This window comes from Ostrinia furnacalis, unplaced genomic scaffold (genome assembly GCF_004193835.3).
Source record: "Ostrinia furnacalis isolate ACB-3 unplaced genomic scaffold, ASM419383v2 OfSCF5489, whole genome shotgun sequence".
NCBI lineage: Eukaryota > Metazoa > Arthropoda > Insecta > Lepidoptera > Crambidae > Ostrinia > Ostrinia furnacalis.
This window is the reverse complement of record NW_021135728.1, coordinates 171,726-184,226: the sequence shown is the minus strand read 5'-3', so window position 1 is coordinate 184,226 and position 12,501 is coordinate 171,726.

The following is a 12,501-nucleotide window of genomic DNA, read 5'->3' as shown; positions in this document are numbered from 1 at the left end:
GAATGAGTTGGCTTTTGATTAACAATTATTATCACACCTGAAGCTGGCCGGTGCAGACGTGATCTATTACGAGTATCTCAATTAAAAGACCTTGTCTAGAAGGACACAAGACGCCCATATTATACACGAGCCTATTTTCTCTATTTACTCTTTCTTTCTCCCTCGTCGTGACATAATCAAATATTTTAGTATGTAGATACTATCATCACTTTAATTGCTTTTCTCCGACGTTATTGTAGAGAAATTTATATTACTTACGAGTAAGTAGTATTTTTCCTGCAATAACAATGATACAATTTTAGTAGTTAATGAGTTATTACAATGAATGAATCACACACATGTCTCTAGTTAGAGTATACGCATTTCCTTCCATGCGGAAATTAAACCAGCCACTGTGTGTGGATTTTATCAGCTGGCTCATCGCTGCGTTACTTTTATGTTCATTAATGGAAACAGTTTAAACTAAAGACGATCGGTTTGCGTAATCAAAACGATTATCGAGTTGACCGCCTTGACGCTTTGTTGTGAAGCACTGGGAATTGCTTCTGGTGCTATAATGTTATGCAGACGTTGCATTCTTGCATTCGCGTCAGCAACTACGATTTTATATAACAAAAGATGTTTATTATTGCTAATCACCTTTATAATAATGGTGTTAGCAATGGGGGCAATAAANGACTCATTATGTACCCTAAAATTTCATAAAAACGCTATTTTTGTATTATTAATATTTTATGTTAGGAACCCCTAAAATAGCAATTTAATTTTTTTTAAGGACAGGTAGAGGCCTCAAGATGACAGATATCTCAATAAATTTAATGCTTATCGTAATCTATATGTTAAAACGCAACTTTTGATACCTCTTGCGTAACCGTAGCTCAAAAAAAAATTTTTCCCATACAACGACGGGACACCCTACTTTATATCCCTAACCATCTCATCTAAACCCCTTTAACATAACATTATCGTGTATAGAACTTTCACTAAAATATTTACGAGTATGTGTTTGTGTCTTATTATTTATTTCATATTTGTTGTTAATAGTTCTGTTTATATTTGGTATGCATGCATGAATATCATGTTAATATTATGTATGAATAATATTAAAAAACCACGTGTTGCTTATGATTATCACGGGCATTTTGTTTACCTGCATCTATGTCATGAATCATGGATGCCGGACAGCCTTGGCCACTCATTATGTGCAAAGCATTTGCGACTTAATTGCTTGGACTGTTAACTTTATCGTGGCATACACCATAATCATAAATATGGTAATCATTCTGACGTCGGTATTTGGTTAACAGATCAAAGTAGGTTGTACAAGTAGTTGTGGTAAATAAAACAAGGTAGTGTTATTGTTTATAGCGAAAGAGTTTTACCTTAAAAAAATAAATAATATTAGCCAAGACTTGGTAGAGCTTGCAGATACTATGGCAACAGATATTGTGAATACATAGATACAAAGGAAAATTACCATACCAGTTATTTTTCTGGTTAAACTCATCTCCGCAAACTCTCACAAACTAAATATCTGCTTGCACAAAAAGGCATTATGTAAAATCGATAACGAAGCAATAACTACTTATATGAATATCGAAATAATATAAATTTAATGACTTTGTTTACGAAAAGAAACCTTCTTTATTTTTGTCAATGAAATGAGGCCATATTGCACAAGAGTTTGGTTTATTCCTACTGTAATATTGAAAAAAAACTAGATTTTCCTAAGATATCGATTAGTAATGGAAACTCAAATCGCATGGTGATAACAATATTTATTTTACGTTGAGCTGAACGTGTGACATAGTTCATTACTTGTTTGCCCATAATTTAATTAACAATAGGGGATTTTCTTCCGCATGGAATAGTACAGTGTAATTATCACCTTGCGTTTACTGTTGTCTTATTTTACAAAATTCCATAAAGGAATTATAGAGCTATGTATTTACATTACGGAAGTTTATATCTTAATTATTTTTAAAAACGAGAGAGACAGGGAGTTTAGTATTACTTAATTACTTGTTATTGCACAATTTTAGAGAAACATTGTTTCAAACAAATTCGGCGAATTCAAAAAACAACCTAAACGTTTACATTATCTACATATCATAATATTTTGCCCTCTGAAAAAAGGCCATCAGTTGTGATCATTTGTTTATTTTTCAATGATTTTCAGACATATTTCACCGACGAGTAATGACTGTCATTTTGTCTTTTTGTTCCAGGGCTATTGCACTTTCAATTCACCCCATAAACTGTAAGCTCTCCAGCTTTGAACTTGTTTTCGTTACAGTTATATGACAGTTAGGTAACTTCCCCCGAAACTAACTTAAGCTTCTACCCACTAAAACTAAACCCTTTGCATAGCTTTATCGATGGACAGATGATAAATGATTTATGATTAACGATTGACAGAAAAAGAAGCAGTAGGAAGTAAAAAAAAATAAACAGATAAAATACGGACGATATCTTTCGCTCTTATTTTCTTTATTGTCATACGTATGTTTATCAAAATAAAGTAGTTGCAATTATATACGTCAACGCACAAGTTATCAATCTATTTAAATGCTCCAAGTTATCTACTCGAACTTTGGATTTCTGAGGTCATTGTCCTTGCTTGTGTAGTACATAAAGCTCTTAAGTACATACCCTTATCCCCGTAAAAGGGCGCGTCAGTACACTCAAACGTTTGTCTTATTTATCAATGTGCGTTGTATCATTTACGTAAGCAATTTATTTAGTGTTCTATTTCCAATATTAATATTGCATAAGATAGTACTGTTCCTACGGAAAATCAAATTGTACCTCGACCCTGATTAAATGCTCTATTTGCACAATCATGTCATATGATTATTGTATTTCTTCATTTTGATTGTTTGCAAATGGGTAAAAGCACTTTTAACGGACTTCAAAGAAAGGAGGAGGGGCGCAATTACTCGTAGTCTCCGATTAATTAATAATTCCGATTAGTTAATTAATAATTATTCCAGAACCTTTCTGCCCCATCGGCCGTCAGTTCTGCGTACTATGTGCCCTGCCCATCCCATTGCCACTTCAGCTTGCTAATACGTCGGGCTATGTCAGCGACTTTGGTTCATTTACGGATCTCCTCATTTCTGATTCGATCTCGCAAAGAAACACCAAGCATAGCCCTCTCCATAGAACGCTGTGCAACTTTGAGCTTCTGTATAAGGCCTATAGTGAGAGGCCACGTTTCCGAGCCATAAGTTATCACTGGTAACACACATTGGTTATACACTCTAGTCTTCAGGCATTGAGGTAATTTGGACGAAAAGATCTTGCGTAGTTTCCCGAACGCTGCCCAGCCGAGTTGGATTCGACGATTGACCTCCTTCTCGAAATTGGACCTACCTAGCTGAATCGTTTGTCCGAGGTAGACATACTTGTCGACAATCTCGAGAATTGAGATCCCAACTGAAACTGGGTAGGGCGTAACATGGACATTCGACATAAGCTTCGTTTTGTCCATGTTTATCCTCAGGCCTACCTGTTGGGAAACTCGATTAAGGTCTTCGAGCATTGTGCCAAGATCTTCCAACGATTCTGCCATGACCACAATATCGTCGGCAAACCGAAGGTGAGTGATGTACTCGCCGTTAATGTTTATGCCGAATCCTTTCCATTCCAGGAGTTTGAAAGCGTCTTCCAATGCAGCGGTGAACAGTCTGGAACAAACTGGAATGGAGGCCGCGTACCGGAAAACGCAGCGTGGGACGTCCACCTACAAGGTGGACCGACGACATCGTAAAGGTAGCAGGGAAGCGCTGGACGCAGGCCGCTACCAATCGATCAACATGGAAAGCATTGGGGGAGGCCTATGTTCAGCAGTGGACGTCCTGTGGCTGAAATGATGATGATGATGAATTAATAATTATACAATTTTAACGAACGCCGAGAAAACAAATAAATTTTCTTTACAAAACTGCATAATTGACTATGATAATAACTTTATTAAATTCTGATGATAAACCAAATAGTCTCTATCTATCAGTGCCCAAAATAATTTGAGATCAAACTAAATGAATGGCGTAGGGCCTTATATTATCAATACTAGAATTGCGATAGTGGTGCAATCACAAATTGTTTACATAAGCTAAATTCATCACATGTTTAAGTACTCGTAACTACTGATACCAAAAAGCGAGCAGACGATTTAGTCTGTTCCCATCCTTCGGGATTCAGTTTGGTAAAAATCGGTCAAGTAGTCAAAATATTTATTTTAATGCTTTATTATTATCGACTGCCTACGTCACAGACATCAGACCTCCTTGAATAATTTAATTAAATATAATATTTGCTATTAGGCATAATATGCATTCAATTTTGTTTGACATGCAGTTGTAGAGACTCCTCATGTTTAAGAATAGGTAAGTTACCTACTGCTGATTCAGTTGATATACTTTTTCAGGAATATATAACCGCTTTCTGTGGTCTAGTGGTTAGACCACCTGCTTCAGACGCAGAGATCCCGGGTTCGATTCCCAGTGGGGGCAGAATTTTCTGTTCGGTTTGGTTGGTGGTAGGGCTTGTTTCAAGTCCGTCTGGCTAGCTACCACCATCTTACCTAAGTCTGTCGCCATAACAACAATATTAACAGCATTGTTGTGTTCCGGCAGTTAGAGGTAAGATAGCCAGTTCCTCTGTGGTTGAGGATTCCGGGTGAAGCTCGCTTCCACCTTCGGCCTGATCATCACTTACCATCAGGTGAGATACAGGCCAAGAGCTTCCTCGTTGTGGATAAAAAAATAAAATAAGAAAAAGACACACGGAAAACATTCCCAATTAATATCTGAAAGAGAGAGAGAGAGAGAGTATGAAAATCTTAACTAGAAACGAATGAAACTATTAGTGCATTCAAGTAAGTTCTTCTATAAATTTTTTGCTAGAATGGAAACGCGCTAGCCTCATTACTTGTAAGCTCGTGGCACATCCGAGTTCAGATAATATTTATCAATAACTAATTATAAATACCGACTAATGATTGACGTGCGAAATCATGAGAACAATCACCAGTCAGTGCATGATACACGATGCTGTAGTAAACACTATGATGTCAGCAGCACATGAAATAATGGCACAAAATTGCAGCACTCCTTGGTTTTGATCAAGGTAGATGAAATGAACCTACCTATCTACATATATCTGGGTTCATTCGGTCGAAACTTTCACATCATGGTAACGTGATACATTTTTGTGTATCTTTCCATCTCCTACTCCTTTGCCTTAAAAGGCAGGATTGATTTCAGGATAGAGTCAATCTTTTTAAAAGTTATTTTGTAAGGCACTTAAAAAGATTTCCGTATTTTACCTCCGTGGAACTTTTTTTAAATAACCCTCCTGGCGCATTGGGTAAATAGCCCCGTCAACACCAGCTATAATAGGCTAAATTAGATTATGTTTGTGTTAGGATTTTGGTCAATAAATATTGTTGTGATGAACAATTTGTTTGAACCTTTGTCCAGCAGTGGACGTCTTTCGGCTGAAACGGACGAACAATATTCCAGCTAAAAGACAACGGGGTTCGAACCAGGATTCCTCGGATCTCGAGTCGCCACATCCGGAAGTTGCCAACCATCTTTTCTTTTATCGCTCTCCTTTGCTTGAAATAGCTCACATTTTTCACAATGAAATTTATAGGGATGCTTTCATAAGCTTTGTCTACTTTAAGTGGTCAACCATTCTGATTCCTCCTCACCCAAATATTTTGTTCTACAAACCCACATTCCAGATAGCATTCCCGTTAAGATAATTAAATCCATGTTTTCGTTATCTTTTCTTTAAAGTGTGCTGAACTCTGATGGCCACGGTGAGTTCGAACCCGTTCGGTGTGGACAGATGCGGTGGTTATCGCCAACGTGACGAGGCGTGCGCGTGCGACTGTTCTTCGGTGGGCTGGGTCAGATAAAAAACTAGCCGCCCCCCGTGACTTCGTCTGCGAAAATGCGGACACAAAATAAGTAAAATTAGTAAATCAAATCAAGTCTTTATTTACACAATATGGGTTATATTATGGTAACAGCACTTTTAAATAAAAAAAATGGTTTTAATGTTGATTTTATGTGTAAATTTAAAAACGTGGTCTCTATCTAAGCTTAGTTTGTTACATTGGACACGCTAGAATTATAATTTTAGATTGAAAAAGACTAAGATGGCTCACCTCGGTATCTACACAGGTTCTCAAATAGATAAACTTTTCCTTGGGTGTAACCAAGACTGCACTGATTGACTTACCGATGCTCAAGCTCTAGATCCTGGCTACACAAGAGTTGCAGTCGGAAAGAAAGGCAGGAATAGTACAGCAATTTCCAATGTACAGCCTTAGTGAGAGTCATCTAGCAAACGTATTCGGAACAGGGGCCTATCTAATTTAGCTTTCTTCTTCGTTCGATTCGTTTCGCTCTTGGCAGAGCGGTCGTGGTCAGTCAGTGTGGTCAAGTTGAGGCGTTGTTAACATCGCTTGTAGAGGCGGATGCAACTCTCCGCATGATCTCCCACCATCTCTCTGTTGGCAGACTGTCAGTCAAATACGCCGTCTCCCACTGTCGATTTCACTTGCTTATTAATTATGCTTTAAATGCAATTAAGCTTCAGGGCTCTAATAATCACACCTATCGCGTACTAAAATAACTTATTTATAGTATGCCAACCCTGATGGTTGCCCGGTTGTATGAATGTTTACGCGATACAGGGCAGACAAAGAGATGTCGCCCAGTCAAGGATACGTCAGAAGTTTTATCTTTAGTATCCTTAAGACTATGTACTTTACGACCAGAGGGTAGGTTTTGATAAATAGAGTATGTTTAGTTATTGATACGGTTGGTAGTAGGTGTACCTATAGTTTATGAACTAGACATGGTTCATTATGGCTAGATTAATTATTCATCTCTACAATTCGACGAAATATATTTCTTATTTTTTTTTAATAATATTAAATTCTGGTATCATTAAATATGTATAGTTTTAATAGGTGTTATTAAGTAGTTGAAAATGTATACGTTTTAATTTGAATTTAAGTGTATATTTTTATAAACTTCATGGCAATAACGTAACAAAGGAGTAATAACGTAACAAAGGAGTAATTATATCACATTACATTTTTATTTAAAAATGTAATTAAATGTCGTTATCGTAACTACTGTATTAACAGTTAAAGAGATTAAGCCCGATTAGCCTTATTTACCTCAATTAAATATGACTTAACTACACTCGACATCAAATAAATCGCACCTCCCGCGACAAGCACTTTCAAACGTATGCTTCCCCACTTCCCACCAATATTGGCACCATTTAAAAGTCTAGTTCTAAACTTCATTTCATTAAAGAAAAGGTTTTTACCCCAAAAATGTGTCTTTAGAAGGATCCAGAGTCACTTCTTCAAAAAATAGGTAGTTACGCTTGAGCCAACTTTTATGGCTATAAAACTGTTAAGTTGGGATTAATCGCTATCCATCTGTTAAAGAGGACACGTGAGATCATTATTTGGTTTTGTCGGCCGTTTGGTGTAGTGGTTCGGAAACGGACTACTATGCCGAGAGGTCCCGGGTTCGATTCCCGGCCGGGCAGAAATTGAAATTATGAATTTTAATTTCTGTGACGGGTCTGGGTGTTACTATGTATAATATGTTAGTCCAGTCAATAAAGCATTATAGATGGAAAACTGTAGAACACAATTTCTGACTTTAGGACTTTATTTAGANCCACGGATTTCTCTCTACACCGTCGTTAAGGCATTCATTGACTGGACTATGTGTGTATTTACAAAAAAGAAAAAGTATTTAAGTATGTTTATATCCGTTGTCTAGTACCCATAGTACAAGCTTTGCTTAGTTTGGGATTAGAAGCGTAGTGTAAAATGTCCAAGGATATTTATTTATTATTTATTTATTTATAACCATAAAAATTGGTCTAATCTAATTGATCCCAGAGGTGAGCCCAAAGTGAGGTCTTTTTTCAAGTCACATTTATGGTTTATGTGAATCATTTATTAAGAAATTAAATGTGTTTTTTTTAAAGGATACTTATTGGGCTTTCAAATAACACCAATATTGTTGGGGCACCATGATTGTGTCAGAAGAAAATCTTTAAAGTTCGCGTCGCGGAAGATGCGATTTATTTAATGTTATACTGAGTCGCAGGCGCAGGAGCTTGAGTAAGTAATGAAAAAATAATGACAAACATATTCTTAATCTATCTATACTAATAATATTATGTAATAAAGCTGAAGTTTGTTTATTTGCTAGAACGCGTTTATCTCAGGACGGAACTATGGTCCGATTTGAAAAAATATTTTTGTTTTGGATAGCAGATTTATCGAGGAAGGCTTTAGGCTATATAACATCACCCTACTACAGCCCAATGGGGCGGAACAGTGAAGAAAAATGTTGCAAAAACGGGAAATTCTTCAAATTATTTTCACGCGTACAAAGTCGCGGGCACAGCTAGTAAAGTATAATCGTATTTAATTCTTAAACATAATGAACATACAGACATTGTAAATCTATTTTGATATTAGATACAGACTATAATAGTCCTGTCTTGGCAGTACTCGTTGATCCAGTTCCATAAGGGTAGACCGGACTTCGGCCTAGTTTGAGCTCATTAATACTAGTATTGCAAGTATTTATTTTGCTTTATTGTAAGTACAATAAACCCTGCATACTTACGAAGTTACAGGTCCTTAACCTGTGTCATCATTTAAAAGTAATAGCAAAATGTTTATAGGATCTTTAGAAAAGGATACTGAATACTACTAATATGTAATATGTTATTTGAAAAATAGAAAAGTCAATTTTCAACATGTTATTACTAAAACAGTCAGAAGTCGGTTAAAAATGCCACACACACACACACATTTATTGAATAAAGTATTCGCCTGCATTTCTTTACGATCATTTAATTGTTAATCAAGTGATTGTTTAATAATATTTTATTTTTTATTAATATTTTTGTTAATTTTAATAATCACTTGACCTCTTGTAATCTTAAGTAGAGGTAGGTAACATTAATTCGTTCATTGTTCATTACATAACTTGAAAGCCGTTTAATACCTATAGGCTGATAAAAAAACGAGATTAAACTTGACATAGTATTTTGTTTTGTCAGAAATTTAATAATTGCCGATTGCCTTAGCCGATTGCAAATAAAAATAATATTTTGGCACTCCAGCCTAACAATATGGCAATTTTGCAAGCTAATAAAGTCTAACTAACATTGGAATGCTTTGTATGTTACTTGTAATTTCATTGAACCTCTTTAAAGTGGAGATATTGAGATCACTGACACATTTATACCTCTGTTACATTATAATTAATTATTATCTTATGTACCTATAATCTATATACAAAATTGCAAGTCTATGTTATCTTATATACAAAATTGAGCATCTATTGAAGCATGAATCGATTTTGCCGTCTTCTAGACAGATTGACGTGTGACTTGCGCACGCACTGATCTTTGACTCGATGATCCCAAACAAGGGGCGGTGATCAGTCGTCAACAGCGTGTCCGGTGACCATCACGATATTATGTCTGATGATGATCCACTGATCAAAACTGGACCTCTGACCATATATTGAAATTTTTTCAAGTGAACAATGTGTTAGTAGTTAATGAAAGTTTTATCATTTTTATGTAGACTATAGGTAATTTCCCAACGATTTCTCAATCGATCAACGTGGAAAGCATTAGGGGAGGCCTATGTTCAGCAGTGGACGTCCTATGGCTGAAATGATGATGATGATGATGAGGTAATTTCTAAGGTTGTAACAGTTTTGTTATCTCATAAGTGAAATCGAATAAATCTATATCTACAAAAGCGAAAGGTCACTTAGGTACTCATCACGAATCTCAAAAACTACAAGTGCTAGGAGTCTCAAATTTTGCATGGGGGTTCCTTTTAGAAAAATCCCTAGGGCCTAGAGCTAGGTGCTTACCAAGACGGGATTTCCCAAAATTCAACCCCAAAGTAAAACAGGCCACGCGTACGAATTAAAAAGTAGATGAATTGTTTTTCAAAAATTTTTTTTTACATAAAACTTTACAAGTTGATTCGCTACGAATATTTAGAGTTTAGACGGTTCGCTACGAAAGTTAATCATAAAATCCCAGCAACGAACTAAACGCCTTTAATATTCTTATCGGTTTATTATCCTGAGATTGTTTGTTGCCGTAAATTATTTGCAGGCGTCCACAACCTAAGCTAGAGAATAACAGGCGCCTTTGATATTAGTTTATTCGACGAACTTATAAAAATCCTGGAGTGTCGTAGGGCCAAGGATGTAGCTTAGCTACCACCGTACCAGCCGTATCATCGATACGGGGCCCCCAGTGCCGAATTAACCATAACAACCATCCCATTGGGCAGTAAGCAAAGGCAACTCTTAGGAGTATATTGTTTTAAACCTCTTATGAGTTAATTATTTCAGTAATAATAATTAACTCATAAGAGGCCTCATTTTATAGCAAAAAATATTATGATTAAAAATGTAGGGGTTGGTAGTGTGATGTAGAGCAGTAGCCAATTGCTATTTAAATTATTTTGAGGAGAGATACTTTTGAGTGGGAAAGAGGTTTATTTTCAGGCGTTCACTTATAAACAAAGCATTTAAAATTATGCATAAAAATAATAAATAACTTACCAGCCTAAATTACTGGAGTAGGTTATTATAATTTCTTTTCTTAGGNTTTTATATAATGAGTATATTACGTTACTGACAGATGCAGGTTGTAAGAAATGAATTTTGCTCTGTTTGGCTTTTAACAGCTGGAAGACTGATGCTTGATTTCAGTATTTATTTGGATGCAAGTACAGCTTTTGCTGAGTAAGAGCAGGATGTTGGTGCACTAGTAATTTTGTATACTTAAGCAGTTCCTCCACACAGATTTATATACTTCGACAGGTTTTACACCAGCGTCAGTCATGTTATTAGAAATTTGACAGCGATTGCCTTTGATTGGCACTAGCACCATTATGATGAATGGTATTTTTCAACGAAAAACGATAAATTTCATGTCTGACCTTATGATGAAAAGAGGAGAGTCAGAATAATTCGTGTTTGATGACTTGGCTCTCTTAAAATGGAAATACAACACATTTGTTATGATAATCTCTAACTTTTCCACCAGGAGCTCATAACACTTCAAGGGTCATGAGTTGGAATGGTTTTATTCAAGTAAAAGCATCAGCTTTTATGAAGTCATATCAATCATAATAATCATAATTATTAAATTTTAATAATAATATCCAAAAAAGTGGGTCTTTTCTTATGGATTTCCTCTAATTTTTTAATTATGCACGAGCGTGCGTATAGTGCACTTAGTCCTAACCCGCACGATAGTGCGGGTACTTTTCTGAAAAATTGGAAAGTCGAAAAATTTTTATATTATTTTTCTTGTCTTCCTTATGGACCAAATGTTACATAAAATCCGAGAAAACATAAATTTTGTAGAAAAAAATTTTCAGGTCTGAAAGGGTTAGGTACTTTCACAAGATACCGAGTATTAAAACCAATTTAATTTATAAAATTAAAAATTCATTTATTTAATCATGACAGTCTATCTACATTAATTTATAAATTATTTGGATTTTTGAATACGAAACAAAGGCATCATACTAGTAAAAACTTAAGGTGAATACGTATTTAAAAATAATATAAAACTTACTAACTAACTTTAGAATAATAACTTTCAACTCTCACTTAGCTAATTTGTATATTTAACAACTTTAGTAGCGTCAATATCAAAAATTACCTTGATATCCCCAAATTATTTAAACAATAAATTATACTTTAGTTAAAAAATAAATAACATTAAAACCCGAAAGTTTAAAACATTCCTTACTCGATGTTAGAGAAAATTTAGAGTTATCGACTCTATTTCATTCGAGTTAGCAACATTTTAATTCGGATGATATCGAGTTTTGAATCTTAACCAACTAATTAACTTTAGGTATATGTACTTAAATATGGAAAATTAGTATACATTTGAATTGAGTAAATTAATATTTTCGTTTGCTGAAATATAATATCTTTTACAAATAAAAATAAATATTAAATGTCCGCTAATATTTAGTTTCAGGTTACCTAAGTGAACAACTAAGATTGAGCAACCATACTTTTTAAACCTAAGAACACACCAGTGTGTACAATTCCTACATTGCGTAGGTACAAATAATATGTGAAGAACACAATAAAGCACTCACAGCGATATGTCTAAGTACGACGAATTAAACATCATTCCTTATCAAAGTTTCTATAAAACCTTTACCGAAAATTATATTTCAAATTACTTGAAATAGTTTTATAAATTGTTGAAATTGCAGTAAAGTGTATAACGTGNCGTTCTGCACTATAGTGAATGGGGATGTTGCCTGGGTCAAAAAGCAAGAGTTTTAATTAGTCCGTCAGTTAACTTATCAAAAAATACTCTACACGTATTTTTCACTTTTTCAAACTAATGAAAATTTAAAGAGATAAAGCG